This window comes from Dipodomys spectabilis, unplaced genomic scaffold (assembly GCF_019054845.1).
Source record: "Dipodomys spectabilis isolate Male_0828 unplaced genomic scaffold, ASM1905484v1 ptg000121l, whole genome shotgun sequence".
Lineage (NCBI taxonomy): Eukaryota > Metazoa > Chordata > Mammalia > Rodentia > Heteromyidae > Dipodomys > Dipodomys spectabilis.
The window spans coordinates 3,368,282-3,382,307 of NW_024870798.1; the positions used below are offsets into that span (position 1 = coordinate 3,368,282).

Here is a 14,026-nt window from a genome sequence, read left to right on the forward strand (position 1 = left end):
GCCTAATAATGAGGAGAAACATATGCACTTCTCCTGCAACTATGAAAATATTGGGTGATAAAAAGGCAGTAGTGTAAGTTGCTGCATGGTTGGATGGTAGACAGGCCAGGACATTAAGTAATTATGCATACCAACAATTTTTTCACCTTCTTGGCGTTAGCTACTTTTGAAATGGAAGGTATAATAAACAATTATATTTTGATAAAATACCTTCTAGTCTGAACAGTTCTGTTTGAACTGTTCATCTCTCTATGATCCCTTGTAACCAAGATTAGTTTTCTTCTTGTAAGACAATCTATGCTGTCAGGGTAAGATGTTCTGGTTGGGCTGTTCCCACATGGAAGAAGTGTAAAGGCTCAGGTAGACATTTGTTCCTGTAACACCTCATTTGGGAAAATGTCAGCTGAAGAAGTTTAGAAGTAGCTCTTAAGCAACGCTTACTTTGAATCCATTAGGTCCGCAAAGCTAATTCAGTTGAATAAATAAGTACTTGAAAAAGCCATCACTTTTGGATCTATCTATAAATAATTGAGAGTATGATCAAATTCCAAATAAAAAGACTTAAGATAGTCATTGACAAAAAAAATTTTGCAAATGTGAGCATTCAACTGATAAATATAAATTTTCCACTATTCACAGAATTTTAGGGAAATAAGATCGATAGCATCGTTAGGAACAATAAAGTTTCCTTGTTACAAGTAGGCACCCATAGATATAAACCTGTATAAAGATTGCATGATTAACTACTTAAATTTAGAGGATACTACACGCTTTAACAGCACGTATACTCAAATTAAAATACAGAGGTTAACATGGCACTTGCACAAGGATAATATGAAAATTTGAGAAGTATTCCATATTTTTCATTCTTCAGATTCAAGAAATGAAAAACAGTTATTAAAAAGTTGATTACAAAATTACAAGTGTAAAAATACACGTAAATCATATAATTTAGTTTGACGTCAGTGTATTAAATCTTCACCTCAGAAAGGCATTTACATAGCATAAACTTTACAAATATTCTCAAATTAGACAACATTGTCATTTTATCCCAAATAAAAATAATATTAAGTTCTAGAAAAAAAGGAAGCAAACTGTTTCTATATGGAATGCAATCGGAAAGGACACATTAATGAACCTATATATTATAAAATAATGTAGAATTCAAAGTATATTTAGGAGAAAATAAAATAAATTATGAACATTTTGCAAACATATAATATAGAATATTTTAAAATATACTTTTTCAGACAAGCACAAGAAATATTTTCGTTTCTGTACTACTCATTTCAACAGATAAATTAAAATTATTTCTGATTAAAAAAATCACAAACTCTGAAGAAATTATTATACATATATACAAAAAATATTGAATACATGTTGACATCCAAGGCAGGCAATTCACTTGGAAAAATTCCACGGAATCCATGAATTTTTACAGTAAAATATTGGTGCTGCCAGGCATTGGTGGCTCATGCCTATAATCCTAGCTACACAGGAGGCTGAGATCTGAGGATCATGGTTCAAAGCCAGCCTGGGAAGGAAAGTCTGTGGTACACTTATCTCAAATAAACCACTAGAAAACTGGAAGTGGAACTGTGTCTCAAGTGGTAGAGCGCTAACCTTGAGCTGAAGAGCACAAGGATAGCTCCCAGGCCCAGATTTCAAGCCCCATGACTGACCAAAATATATATATATATTGCTCTTATTTGGATTGTGAAAATATTTTGTAGGGACACAAAAGATGGACTTGCATTTTTGAAATTTAAGAAACTTAACCCGACCATTAGGACTTCAGTGAACAATTTGTATAGCCTATCACAACTTCATAGAGGTAGTGATACATATCCTTTCGGCAATATCAAATACAGTATCTTCTATGTTGTTCTTCCGGCCTGGTTTTATATAATGGTTCAACAGAAGGTGATCCAGCGTATATTTGCTATCTCAATTCTCAGCAACAAGATGTAAAGGTGTCAAAAATTCTTTAGTTTGGGGAAGTGGAGCTGCGGCTCAAGCAGTAGAGTGCTCGCCTTGAACTGAAGAGCACAGCGACAGCACCCAAGCCCAGAGCTCCAGCCCCACAACCGACCAAAAAAAGACACAACAACAAAAAACAAACAAACAAAAATATTTGGGCTGGGAATATGGCTCAGTGGTAGAGCATTTAGCTTGCATGCATGAGGCCCTAGGTTCGATTCCTCAGCACCACATAAGCAGGAAAAAAAAGCCAGAAGTTGTGCTGTGGCTCAAGTGGTAGAGCGCTAGCCTTGAGCTGAAGAGCTGAGGGACAGCGTCCAGGCCCAGAGTTCAGGTCCCACTACCAAACCAAAAAAAATTTTTTTTAAAAAATGAGTCCTTTAGTCTGGGCATTGGTATCTGTATCATGATGAAGTAAGAAAGAAGCCACTCTGGTATTATTCCATGTATATGCACTGTGCAGGGGTGATCAGTCATCTACAGTTATTGCATGTGCCGCTTGAGACATCAACTCACTGATAATGTCTAAGTGTCCACTGTAGGCTTCTCGAAGAGGGGTATATTCATCATCATCCCTACTATTCACATGAGTGGCCTTTTGGGAAAGAAGTCTCCGCAATGTAATAAGCTGAATATTTTCGGCAGCCCAATGAAGAAAATTGCTTGGATCCTTCTCCAATTTTATTTCTTGCAATTGATACCATTCCTTACTTTTTCATCTTGTTCCCCATATTCCTAAGACTTGCCTAACCAGAGACTTTTAGTGCCAGTGGGAATGAGGTGTCCATGTATTTCCCTAATATTTCACATTGGTTGAACTGGTCAGAAATATCTGGTGAATTTTCTGCAACTGTTTATTCATCATGATTTATTTTCTCTTTTTCCAATTTTACTATTCGAAATTATTCTAACTGGAGAGTAGGGAATTGATGGAGAGCAGCGGAAAGATGTTCCTCCATATTCAAGTGTACACACTGAAAATGAGGACCTATGATGTCTTCATGTGCAGCTTATTCTAGGAATGATAAAATAGGAAATAATGCCTTTTATATAAATGATATGGGAAATGGCAGAGGAAAAAGTGAAATGATGCAACCAAAAATATAAAAGCAAAATAAATTAGGATAATTATGGAGCAATCATATTATCTATGAGAACCAAGAAAGGGAGAGAGAAAGAGAGAGACAGATGTATAATGACCTAGCTAGCCACAAAATTCATGCCTCTGATCGATTTATAGAGCAAACAAAAATTTATTTTTAAAAGAGATGGAAATAGAATTTATGTATTTACTTGAAATTAGTAAATACATTTTTAGTAGCCTATGTAAAGAGATATAACTTTGACAAAATTACACACAATAAACTAAATCCTTGATAATTCTAGTAACAGATCTGACTGAAATCAGTTGAATCATACTTTTCCTGTACAATGAAGGAATAAGAAGGTAGTAAAGCAGCTAGAGAAAGCAGGGAGTTTGTATCTGTGACAAAACTTCGTGGAAATTGGTATTGAGGATTTCTTACTGGTGATCCACTTGCACTGGAAGCATGATTGTGAAGTATTGCTTGCTGATTCTGAACTATTGATTTGATCATAATATTCTCCAAGGAGAAAATGAGAATTGATAGTTAAGGACTACTAATACGTTTTGACTTTCTCACTAAGCACTTTCAATCATCAAAATCACATGAAGACAATAGTCAGGCCTACATTTTAGATGAAAGCAAGTGTCTTTAAAAAAACAAAGAATGTATGTAGTCATGCAAAGGACTTCTGTTTTACCAATGCCTCATACATTTTTCTAATGTTGGGTATCAATAAATAATGGATCTATTAGAAAACTCTTAAAGCTCGTATGTTCAATAGTGAGTTCTCTTACACTATATCATGGTATTGTTTGTGTATGGTTTTAATAATAAATTTACATTACTCAAGAATTTCTGACAGGACAGTATCATCACTGTACATCTTGCTTCTATACTCTCATTTTAAAATTACTATATAAGTATGGGCATTAGATAACTATAGAGGAAAAAGTAGAAGCCACACCGATGGCTTATGTCTTTAGTACTAGTTAATAAGAAAGATGAAATCTGAGGATTGTGGCTTGAAAGCAGACCAAGAAAAAAAAAGTCCATTAGATTCTGATTTGAAAGTAACAATCAAAAGCTAGAAATGGAGCTGTGGTACAAGCAGTAAAATCCTAGCCTTGAGAAAACTGAAACAAAAAATAAATTCTGGGACAAAGCTAGGCCCTGAGTTCAAGCACTAGGATTAGCACCAAACAAATGAATTAATTGATAGGGTAATTAATTAATTAAAAATAAATTAAGTGGTCACATGTGGAAAGGCAGGTAAAATGTAACATGCGTGGTAATGGTTTATGTATTATTTTGTAATAAGGCATATTATCATTTGTCCTAATCACTAATATTTTATTTGGATTTTTTGTACAATAAACCCTGAATTTAGCATGCATGCATATGTGTGTGTGCATGTGCGAACATGTGTGTATGTGTATATGTGTACATGTGCTGTTGCAATGTTGTTTGCCAATGTGGACAGGGTGAGGCTGAAAAAAGCTAACTGTGTTGAAATATTTTTATTTATCAGAGTCTGTCATGTCATTTCAGTGGAACCACCCTTCTGTACATATTATTTGTCTAATAATAAAGTCAACATAATCAAAGCATTTACAATATTAATTTAGAAAAAGATACTGCTTTCAGCTCTTATTGTATGTTAGGTAAGAAGATACCGACATAATTAGTTAGTAAGTTATTGCTGTAAGATGATTGTCAGTACAAAATACGTATTTGACCTCTTAAATTGGTTATACTTTTTTTTTAAATTTAATTTTATTTTATTTGTGAACATACTGTACAGAGGGGTTACAATTACATGGGAAGGATAATGCGTACATTTCTTACCAAGCATTTCAGCCTCCTCCTTTGTTTACCCTTCTCATCCCTTCCCAGCCTCCCTCCCCCCAATACCAATCATTCTCCCCACCCCCCCGCACCGACGTTGTAAAGCTCGTTTTGGACATGACAACTTGTACTTCTCATTGTTGCAACAGGTCCACCTGTATCCTTAAACGACTTTTTTTCCCCCATCTCCTCCACAAGTTACACTGACATCAAATATAGTGAAAGCAGGGGTTATACTGTGGAGGAGGGACATACAAAGCAACAAAGAAATAATCTTATAAATGCGTTAGAAACACATGCATGAAAGAAAAAAACATTAAAATACATATCTAAGGGTTCATTTTCCTAACATCACATTATCTGACCTTTTCCGCTTGACTCATACATATACTAGATATTGCAAATAAGGGAAACCATGGGGCCTATGTTTCTTTGGGCCTGGCTTACTTCACTTAATATATTTTTTTCCAAGTTTTTCCATTTCCTAACAAATGGGGCAATGTCATTTTTTCTGATGGAGGCGTAGAATTCCATTGTGTATATATGCCACATTTTCTTGATCCATTCATCTACTGAGGGGCATCTGGGTTGGTTCCAGATCTTAGCTATGGTAAATAATGCTGCAATAAAGATAGTTGTGCTGGTATCTTTAGTGTGGTCTTGTTTGTAAACATTTGGGTAAATGCCCAAAAGTGGGATTGCTGGGTGATAGGGGAGCTCTATGTGAAGTCTTTTGAGGAACCTCCATACTGCTTTCCAAAGTGGTTGAACAAGTTTACATTCCCACCATCAGTGAAGTAAGGTTCCCTTCTGTCCACCTCCCCTACAGCATCTCTTGATGTTAGAGTTCTTGATTTTTGCCATTCTAACTGGAGTGAATTGGTATCTCAATGTTGTTTTGATTTGCATTTCTTTTATGGCTAGGGAGGTTGAGCATTTCTTCATGTGTCTATTGGCCATCCTTCTTTCTTCTTCACAGAAGTTTCTCTTTAAGTCTTTTGTCCACTTATTTATTGGGCAGTTTTTTCTTTGAGGATTTGTTGTTGGGGGATTTAATTTTTTGAGTTCCAAGTATATTTTAGATATGAGATTCTTGTCTGTTGTATGGCTAGTGAAGATCTTCTCCCAATCCGTGGACTTTCTATTGATCTTGCTAGCTATGTCCTTTGCAATGCAGAAGCTCTGCAACTTTATGCAATCCCATTTGTCCAACCTTTCTTTGATTAGTTGTGTTTCCTGGTCTCTATTCAGAAAATTTCGGCCTGAGCCAAGGAGACCTAGGGTTTCTCTTATTCCATCCACTAATGTTTTCAGAATGTCTGGTTTGACTTCGAGGTCTTTGATCCATTTGGAGTTGATTCTGGTGCAGGGTGATATATAAGGGTTTAGCTTTAGTTTTCTACAAGTAGTTAAACAATTTTGCCAGCACCATTTAATGAAGAGGCTGTCTTTGTTCCATACTATTGTTTTAGCTCCCTTATCGAAAGTTAGATGGCTGTAGGTCTGTAGGTTCATTTCTGGGTTTTCAATTCTATTCCATTGGTCTTGATGTCTGTACTGATGCCAATTCCAAGATGTTTTGATTACTATGGCGTTATAGTAGAGTTTGAAATTTGGTATTGATATTCCTCCAGCAATGTTCTTTCTGTTGAGGAGTGTTTTTGCTATTCGGGGTCTTTTATTGTTCCATATGAAGTTTTGGATTGCCTCTTCTAATTCCTTGAAGAATGAGGTTGGAATTTTGATAGGTATCGCGCTGAATTTGTAGAAAGCCTTGGGAAGTATTGCCATTTTCACGATGTTAATCTTTCAAATCCAGGAGCATGGGAGATTTTGCATTTTTTAAGTACTGTGTTGATTTCCTTTTTCAAGATTTTAAAGTTTTCATCATAGAGGTCCTTCACTCCTTTGGTTAAGTTAATTCCTAGGTATTTTATTTTTGGTGGGACTATTACAAATGGAGTTCCTTTCCTAAATTCAGCCACACTTTTCTCATTGTTGGCATACAGAAAAGCCATTGATTTTGGGGGGTTAATTATATACCCTGCTACTTTGCCAAAGTTTTGAATCAGCTTGAGTAATTTGGGAGTGGTGTCTTTGGGATTCTTTAAATACAAGATCATGTTGTCTGCTAAGAGGGAGAGTTTTATTTCTTCTTTCACTATTTGGATCCACTTTATGTCTGCATCTTGTCTTATTGCTGTAACTAGGCATTCTAATACTACATTGAAGAGAATTGGAGAGAGTGGACATCCTTGTCCTGTTCCTGAGTTAAGAGGAAATGGCTTTAGTTTTTCACCGTAGAGTATAATGCTGGCTGTAGGTTTGTCATATACAGCCTTTATTGTATTGAGGAATGTTCCATGGATTCCTAATTTTTCCAAAACCTTCATCATAAAGGGGTGTTGGATCTTGTCGAATGCTTTTTCTGCATCTATTGAGATAACCATGTGGTTCTTATTCTTGCTCCTGTTGATGTGATGAATAATATTAATTGATTTGCGTATATTGAACCAACTTTGCATCCCTGAAATGAATCCTGTTTGATCGTGGTGTATGATTTTTTGAGTGAATTGTTGAAGTCGGTTGTCCAAAATTTTGTTGAGAAGTTTTGCATCAATATTCATCAAAGAAATGGGTCTATAGTTCTCTTTCTTTGATGAGTCCCTTCCTCATTTTGGGATGAGGGTTATGATGGCTTCATAGAATGTGTTCGGTAGTGAACTTTCTCTTTCAATTTCATTGAAGAGTTGGAGGAGTATTAGTGTGAGCTCTGCTTTGAAGGCCTTGTAGAATTCCGCTGTAAAACCATCTGGTCCTGGACTTTTCTTAGCTGGAAGGTCTCTTATTGCTGTATCTATTTCAATGCTTGACATGGGCCTGTTAAGCTGGTATAACTCATCTTGGTTTAGTTTTGGCATGTCAATATTTGCTAGGAAAAGGTCCATTTCTGTCATGTTCTCAAACTTATTAGCATAAAGTTTTGAGAAGTATTCCCTTATAATGTTTTGAATCTTGGTTGTTTCCGTGGTGATGTTTCCATTCTCATCTCTGATTTTATTTATTTGGGTGTGTTCTCTTTTTTTTCTGATAAGGTTTGCTAAGGGTCTGCCAATTTTGTTAATTTTTTCAAAGAACCAACTCTTTGTTTTGTCGATTCTTTCTATAGTTTTTTTGGATTCTAATTCATTTAATTCTGATTTAATTTTAATTATTTCTTTCCATTTACTGGATTGGGGTTTATCTTGCTGCTCTTTTTCAAGGAGGTTTAGATGTGTCATTAAATTGTTGATTTCTGATCTCTCCAATTTGTTGATGTAGGAGCTCAGAGCTATAAACTTGCCTCTGAGTAATGCTTTTGCTGTGTCCCAGAGGTGCTGGTAATTTGTGTGTTCCTTTTTTTGAATAGCATGAACATTTGAATTTCCTTTCTAATCTCTTCCATGACCCACTCGTGATTCAGCAGTGTGTTGTTCAGCCTCCATGTGATACTAGAATTTCTTTGGTGGCTTTTGGTGTTGAGTTCTAATTTTATTCCCTTGTGGTCAGAGAGGATGCAAGGTATAACTTCAATGTTTCTTAATTTAGGCAAGTTTGCTTTGTGGCCTAAAATGTGGTCTCTTTTAGATAATGTTCCATGTGCTGCTGAGAAAAACATGTATTCTGATGCTGCTGGGTGAAATGTTCGGTAGATATCTGTTAAATCTAGTTGATCTATGCAGCTGTTTAGATCTGCAGTTTCTCTGTTGAGTTTTTGCCGAGTTGATCTATCTAGTGGAGAGAGAGGTGTGTTAAAATCCACAATAATTAATGTCTTTGGATTTATATGGGATTTGAGGGAAAGTAGTGTTTCTTGGATAAATTTGGGTGCACCATTGTTTGGCAAGTAGATATTTAGAATTGTAATATCCTCCTGAAAGAGAGATCCCTTAATTAGTATGTAGCGACCTTCTTTATCTCTTCTCACGAATTTTAATTTGAAGTCTATTTTATCTGATACTAGGATTGCAACTCCCGCCTGTTTATGGCGGCCGTTTGCTTGGTAGATTTTGTTCCAACCTTTAACATTGAAAATGTGTTTGTTTTTACGGGCAAGATGTGACTCCTGAAGGCAGCAGATAGAGGGGTTTTGTTTTTTAATCCAAAATGCAACTAAAGACAACCCTGAGATACCACCTTACCCCAGTCAGAATGTCCCACATCCACAAATCAGCCAATGATAAATGCTGGAGGGGATGTGGAGAAAGAGGAACCCTATTACACTGCTGGTGGAAATGTACACTTATACAACCACTTTGGAAAGCAGTCTGGAGGGTCCTTAGAAAGCTAAAGATTGACCTCCCTTATGACCCAGTCATACCACTTCTAGGCATCTACCCTCAACAACAGGAACCAATATACAAGGACACGTGCACCTCCTTGTTTATTGCAGCACTGTTCACAATAGCTAGGATATGGAAACAACCCAGATGCCCCACCACAGATGAATGGATCCAAAAATTGTGGTATCTATACACAATGGAATATTATGCAGCCATTAGAAATGACAAAATAATGGATTTTCAGGGAAGTGAATGGAGCTAGAAGGAATCATTTTGAGTGAGGTAAGCCAAGAGCAAGGAGACAAGCGGTACGTGGTCTCCCTGATAAGTGGATGCTAAATCCAAAATGTTAGATGTTATGACAGAATTAACAGGACTTAAGAAACAAACAACTCCCACTCATCTGGTCGAACCACTACTAATTATCCCATACTGCTGATCATATGTATGGTGTATATGGGTACACCATTATATGTTATAGACTGTGATAGACAATTTGCTCCAGGAAAATTAGAATGAGCTTGTGACTTTAAATGCGCATCCTTATTCCACAATACTGTGAAATTTGGGAAATTATGTTATCACTTAATCACTATTAAAGAAAAAAAAAGAACCTCGGGGAAGTTAGGGAGGGAAGGGATGGTAGGGGGAAAACAATGGAGGGGGTAACAATGCTTAATAAGAAGTGTACTCATTACCTTGCTCATGTAACTGTAACCCTCTGTATAGTATCTTTATAATAAAAAATTTAAAAAAGGCCTGAGAATATGGATTCGTGTTTTGGCACTGATCCAATGTCTACAGCATTGAGTGAAGCACTAACACCTCTCATGCCTGAGATCTGAGTCTCTTGAACTTTGCAAAGAACACAGGAACATCTTTCTTGTTCCTGAGCTACAGGCCACTTGAGCTGGCTTGAGCTGACTGTCAGTTACAGTTGCCTGGCTCTCAGAGTTCCATATTCTATTCCATTATGAGGTAGAGAGTGTCATCTCTCAGAGCCCAATGATCTAAGCTTCCTGCTCACATAAGACCATCCCAAAGACATACTGGAGACTGAAATCTCCCCTCCCACATCACTCTATACATATGTGAACATTGTCAAATCCCAATATCCTCAGCTAGGCCTGGGAATCAGTATGCTCTCAACCTCAAGGAACATTTCCTAGGTCAGATCCATGCCTTATTTGTCACTATTCCTCTCATCCTACAGAAATCATTTTTCCTCTCTGGGCCCTCTCAGCCTGCCATGTACTTCTTGCATCTATTTTTGACATCTACATCCTAGGACTTTGTTAGTTTTTTGTTTCCTAATCTTGTTTGCCCTTGAAGCCCCAGTGTGCTGTCATGTGGAAAAAAGTTAAGTACTTAGAGGTGGGAAAATCATACAAGTATTTAAAAATAAACCTTACACATATTGTCAGACCTTTTTATAGATGTACATTCTTGTAAGATAAGAGAGTATTTTTGATACTTTTGTCATATTTTATGACAGAGGGGAAGGGGAGGAGGGAAGAGGTGCTGCATTGTCTTCTCATAATTCAATGATTATTATAGAGAAATACTATAGTTGAAGGAATGTAAGCTTTAAATATAAAAACTGTGCACTTGTTTTTTTTTTTTTTTATAAGCTAGTCGTTTATAAAGAATTCCTCACTAAAGTCTTGTCATCTTTGTCCCATGAACTATCCTCCTCCTTCAAAATAATCAGGAAAAAAACCTTCACAAATTAGTGGCCTATTGCCCAATCTCTGGATAAGAATTTAAGATACAACATTGCCAGAGAATGTGTGTGTACATGTGTGTTGGAGTGTGTGTGTATGTGTGTTAGGGTGTGTTGTGCATATCTGTGTTTTAGGTCTTGAATTCAGGGCTATATGACAAGCCCGAGTATCTTTCTGGTGACAGTAGTGATCTACCAATTATGCCATAGTTCCACTGCAAGCTTTCTGTACTGAACTGGAGAGAAGAGACTCATAAAATTTCATGCTCAGGCTTTCTGAACTAAATCTCAGGTCTCAAACTCCTGATTAGTTAGAGTTATACTTATCAGCCTCCATAACCTGGTGATAAAACATTGTTACTGGAGGCAGTGGGGTTGCAAGTTTCAGTCTAGCTTCACAACTTTCTATATCATAAAACAGCAACAGTAGAACCCTATATAAAAATACAATAATAAGATGTAATTAGAATATAATTTGGTGATATAGTCTGCTAGCAGAAATTTCAGGAAACCATGGTCTTATTGATTTAGCATCACAAATCCAAACAAAATGAGATAATTTCAGTAGACTCTACAAATTTTTAATTCCATCATATAATAATTTCAAAACATTATAATAAACAGGAAAACATTCATACTTATATCCTAAAAAGATGTAAAAAGATGAAGATGGCAGATTATGAAATGGGAAATTCTACACTGCAGGAAAATTATTGTCATGGTGAATACATGGTGGTATTGTCATGGTGAATATATGATAATATTCTTCAGAGGAGCAATAGATAAATATATATTTATTATAGATAATCTAACTTGTTTCTTTTTTTTAATTAATTTTATTTTATTTTATTTGAGAACATACTGTACAGAGGGGTTACAATTACATGGGCAGGATAATGCATACATTTCTTACCAAGCATTGCAGCCTCCTCCTTTGTTTACCCTTCACCTCCCTTCCCAGACTCCCCGCTCCCCCCCACCCAATCCTTTCCCCCCTCCCCCCCACACCAACATTTTAAAGCTCGTTTTTGACATGACATTTTGTACTTCTCATTGTTGCAACAGGTCCACCTGAATCCTTAAACGACATGTTTGTCCCCATCTCCTCCACAAGTTATACTGACATCAAATATAGTGAAAGCGGGGGTTACACTGTGGGGGAGGGACATACAAAGCAACAAAGAAATAATCTTATAAATGCGTTAGAAACACATGCATGAAAGAAAAAAAAACATTAAAATACATATTTAAGGGATCGTTTTCCTAACATCAATCTAACTTGTTTCTATCTCTGTCAACTTCCAATATTTTGCATGTTGTCAGTGTATTCGTGTTTATGGTATATTCCAAAATAGTTAACAGAGTCAGGAGGTTACCAAAATAAATGAGCTTGAATGTTTAGGGAGATAAACCTGCTAATTATATTGGCTATTTTATATACTTAACATGTAGTATGTTATCATTGTACTCTCTAAGTATATACATAAGCTATTCAAAGTGAAATGGAATATAAGATGGTTTTGCCTGTAAAGCTAGGTATTTGGGACATCAGTTCCAGACCTGCAATACTCCCCAACCCCTGGCTATGCGTGATGGAATACTTCTATCATCCCAGGCCCATGGGGAGCTGAGAGCAGGAAGATTTCAATTCCATGCCATTCTAGGAAAGATCATCCACATGGCTTCATCTCATCCAAAGAAAGTTCAACACTGACTAGCACTTATCACCCCCTCCTAGGTGAAAATAAAAATAAGAGCATTGTAGTATAAGAAACAAACAATATTAAAACATGGCAATACAAACCATCATGAACAACACTTACCTAGTGTTTGTTTCTCATAACTGTAAACCTAACTATAGCTAGGATTATATATGTGAGCCAGAGGCACCAAGCAATTCATTTTAAAAATGAGTATTTAAAGCCAGGTGCCAGTCTCTCATGCCTGTAATCCCAGTTAGTCATGAAGCTGAGATCTGAGGATCGCAGTTTAAAGCCAGCCCAGGAAGAAAAGACCCCATAAGACTCTTATCTCCAATCAACAACTCATAAAACAGAAGTGACTCTGTGGCTCAATTGATAGAATGCTAACTAACTTGAGCACAGAGTCTCAGGGACAGTGTCCAGGCCCTGAGTCCAAGCCCCATAACTGTCAAAAAAATAAATAAACATTTTAAAGTCTGAATTTCTTGTAAACTAAAATGACAATTGTGGTATACAATTCTACAGACTACTAAAGCTTTCATTATATTTGTAGATAGAAAAAGTAGCAGCACTTGAATAAAGGACATTTTTTTCATAAAATAGGGGCAGATTGGTCTGTAATTCAAGGAAATTGCTGGACTCATAAGTAATATTTTTTGGTGGCTTTTTGTTTTGTTTTTAGAAAAGGATGAGAAACCTTATTTCTGCCAATGGACATTTGGATGTGTCTAACATCATTCACAGGCCATGCAAAATTAACAGTAAAGACAGGACACAGTCAACTGGCAATAAATTTACTTGTCTTTATGTCATGTTCCAAATGATTTGTTTAGCTTATATGTCCCTGTGGCCTATAGTTTCCTATTCCTGCCTTCCTCAAAATAAAAGCATGTTCCACCAATTCAGATTTGAGCAAGGCAATGTGTAGTATTAGTGCCAAGAGTTGAGGAAAATTGTAACACAACCAGGGAAGCTTGAAACCAACACGTTAGTAGCTGGACACTGGGGACTCAGGCCTATAATCCTAGCTACTCAAGAGGCTGATGATCACAGTTCAAAGACAGCAGGAGTGAGAAAATCTGTGACTCTTCTCTCCAATTAACAACCAAAAAGCTATAAAGGGAGCTGGGACTCCAGAGGTAGAGTAACCTTGATTACAAAAACGCAGGTGCAGAAACCAACCCTGAGTTGAAACTGATATTTAGACACAAAAAAACAAACAACAACAACAAAACAAACAAAAACTGGGGGAAAGGTCAGGAAAGGATGGCGCTGTCTACAAGGCAAATGTACACGTTATATGAATTGTGATATGGTAAACTCACTCTACACACCTTAGTAACAATTACATTTAAAAAAGAATCT

The 14,026-nt window shown here is 36.4% G+C and overlaps 1 pseudogene; it reads left to right on the plus strand.

The window, feature by feature from the left end:
• Window positions 1–767: 767 nt before the first annotated feature.
• LOC122115559 lies at window positions 768–864 on the plus strand (annotated as a pseudogene).
• Window positions 865–14,026: the final 13,162 nt, after the last annotated feature.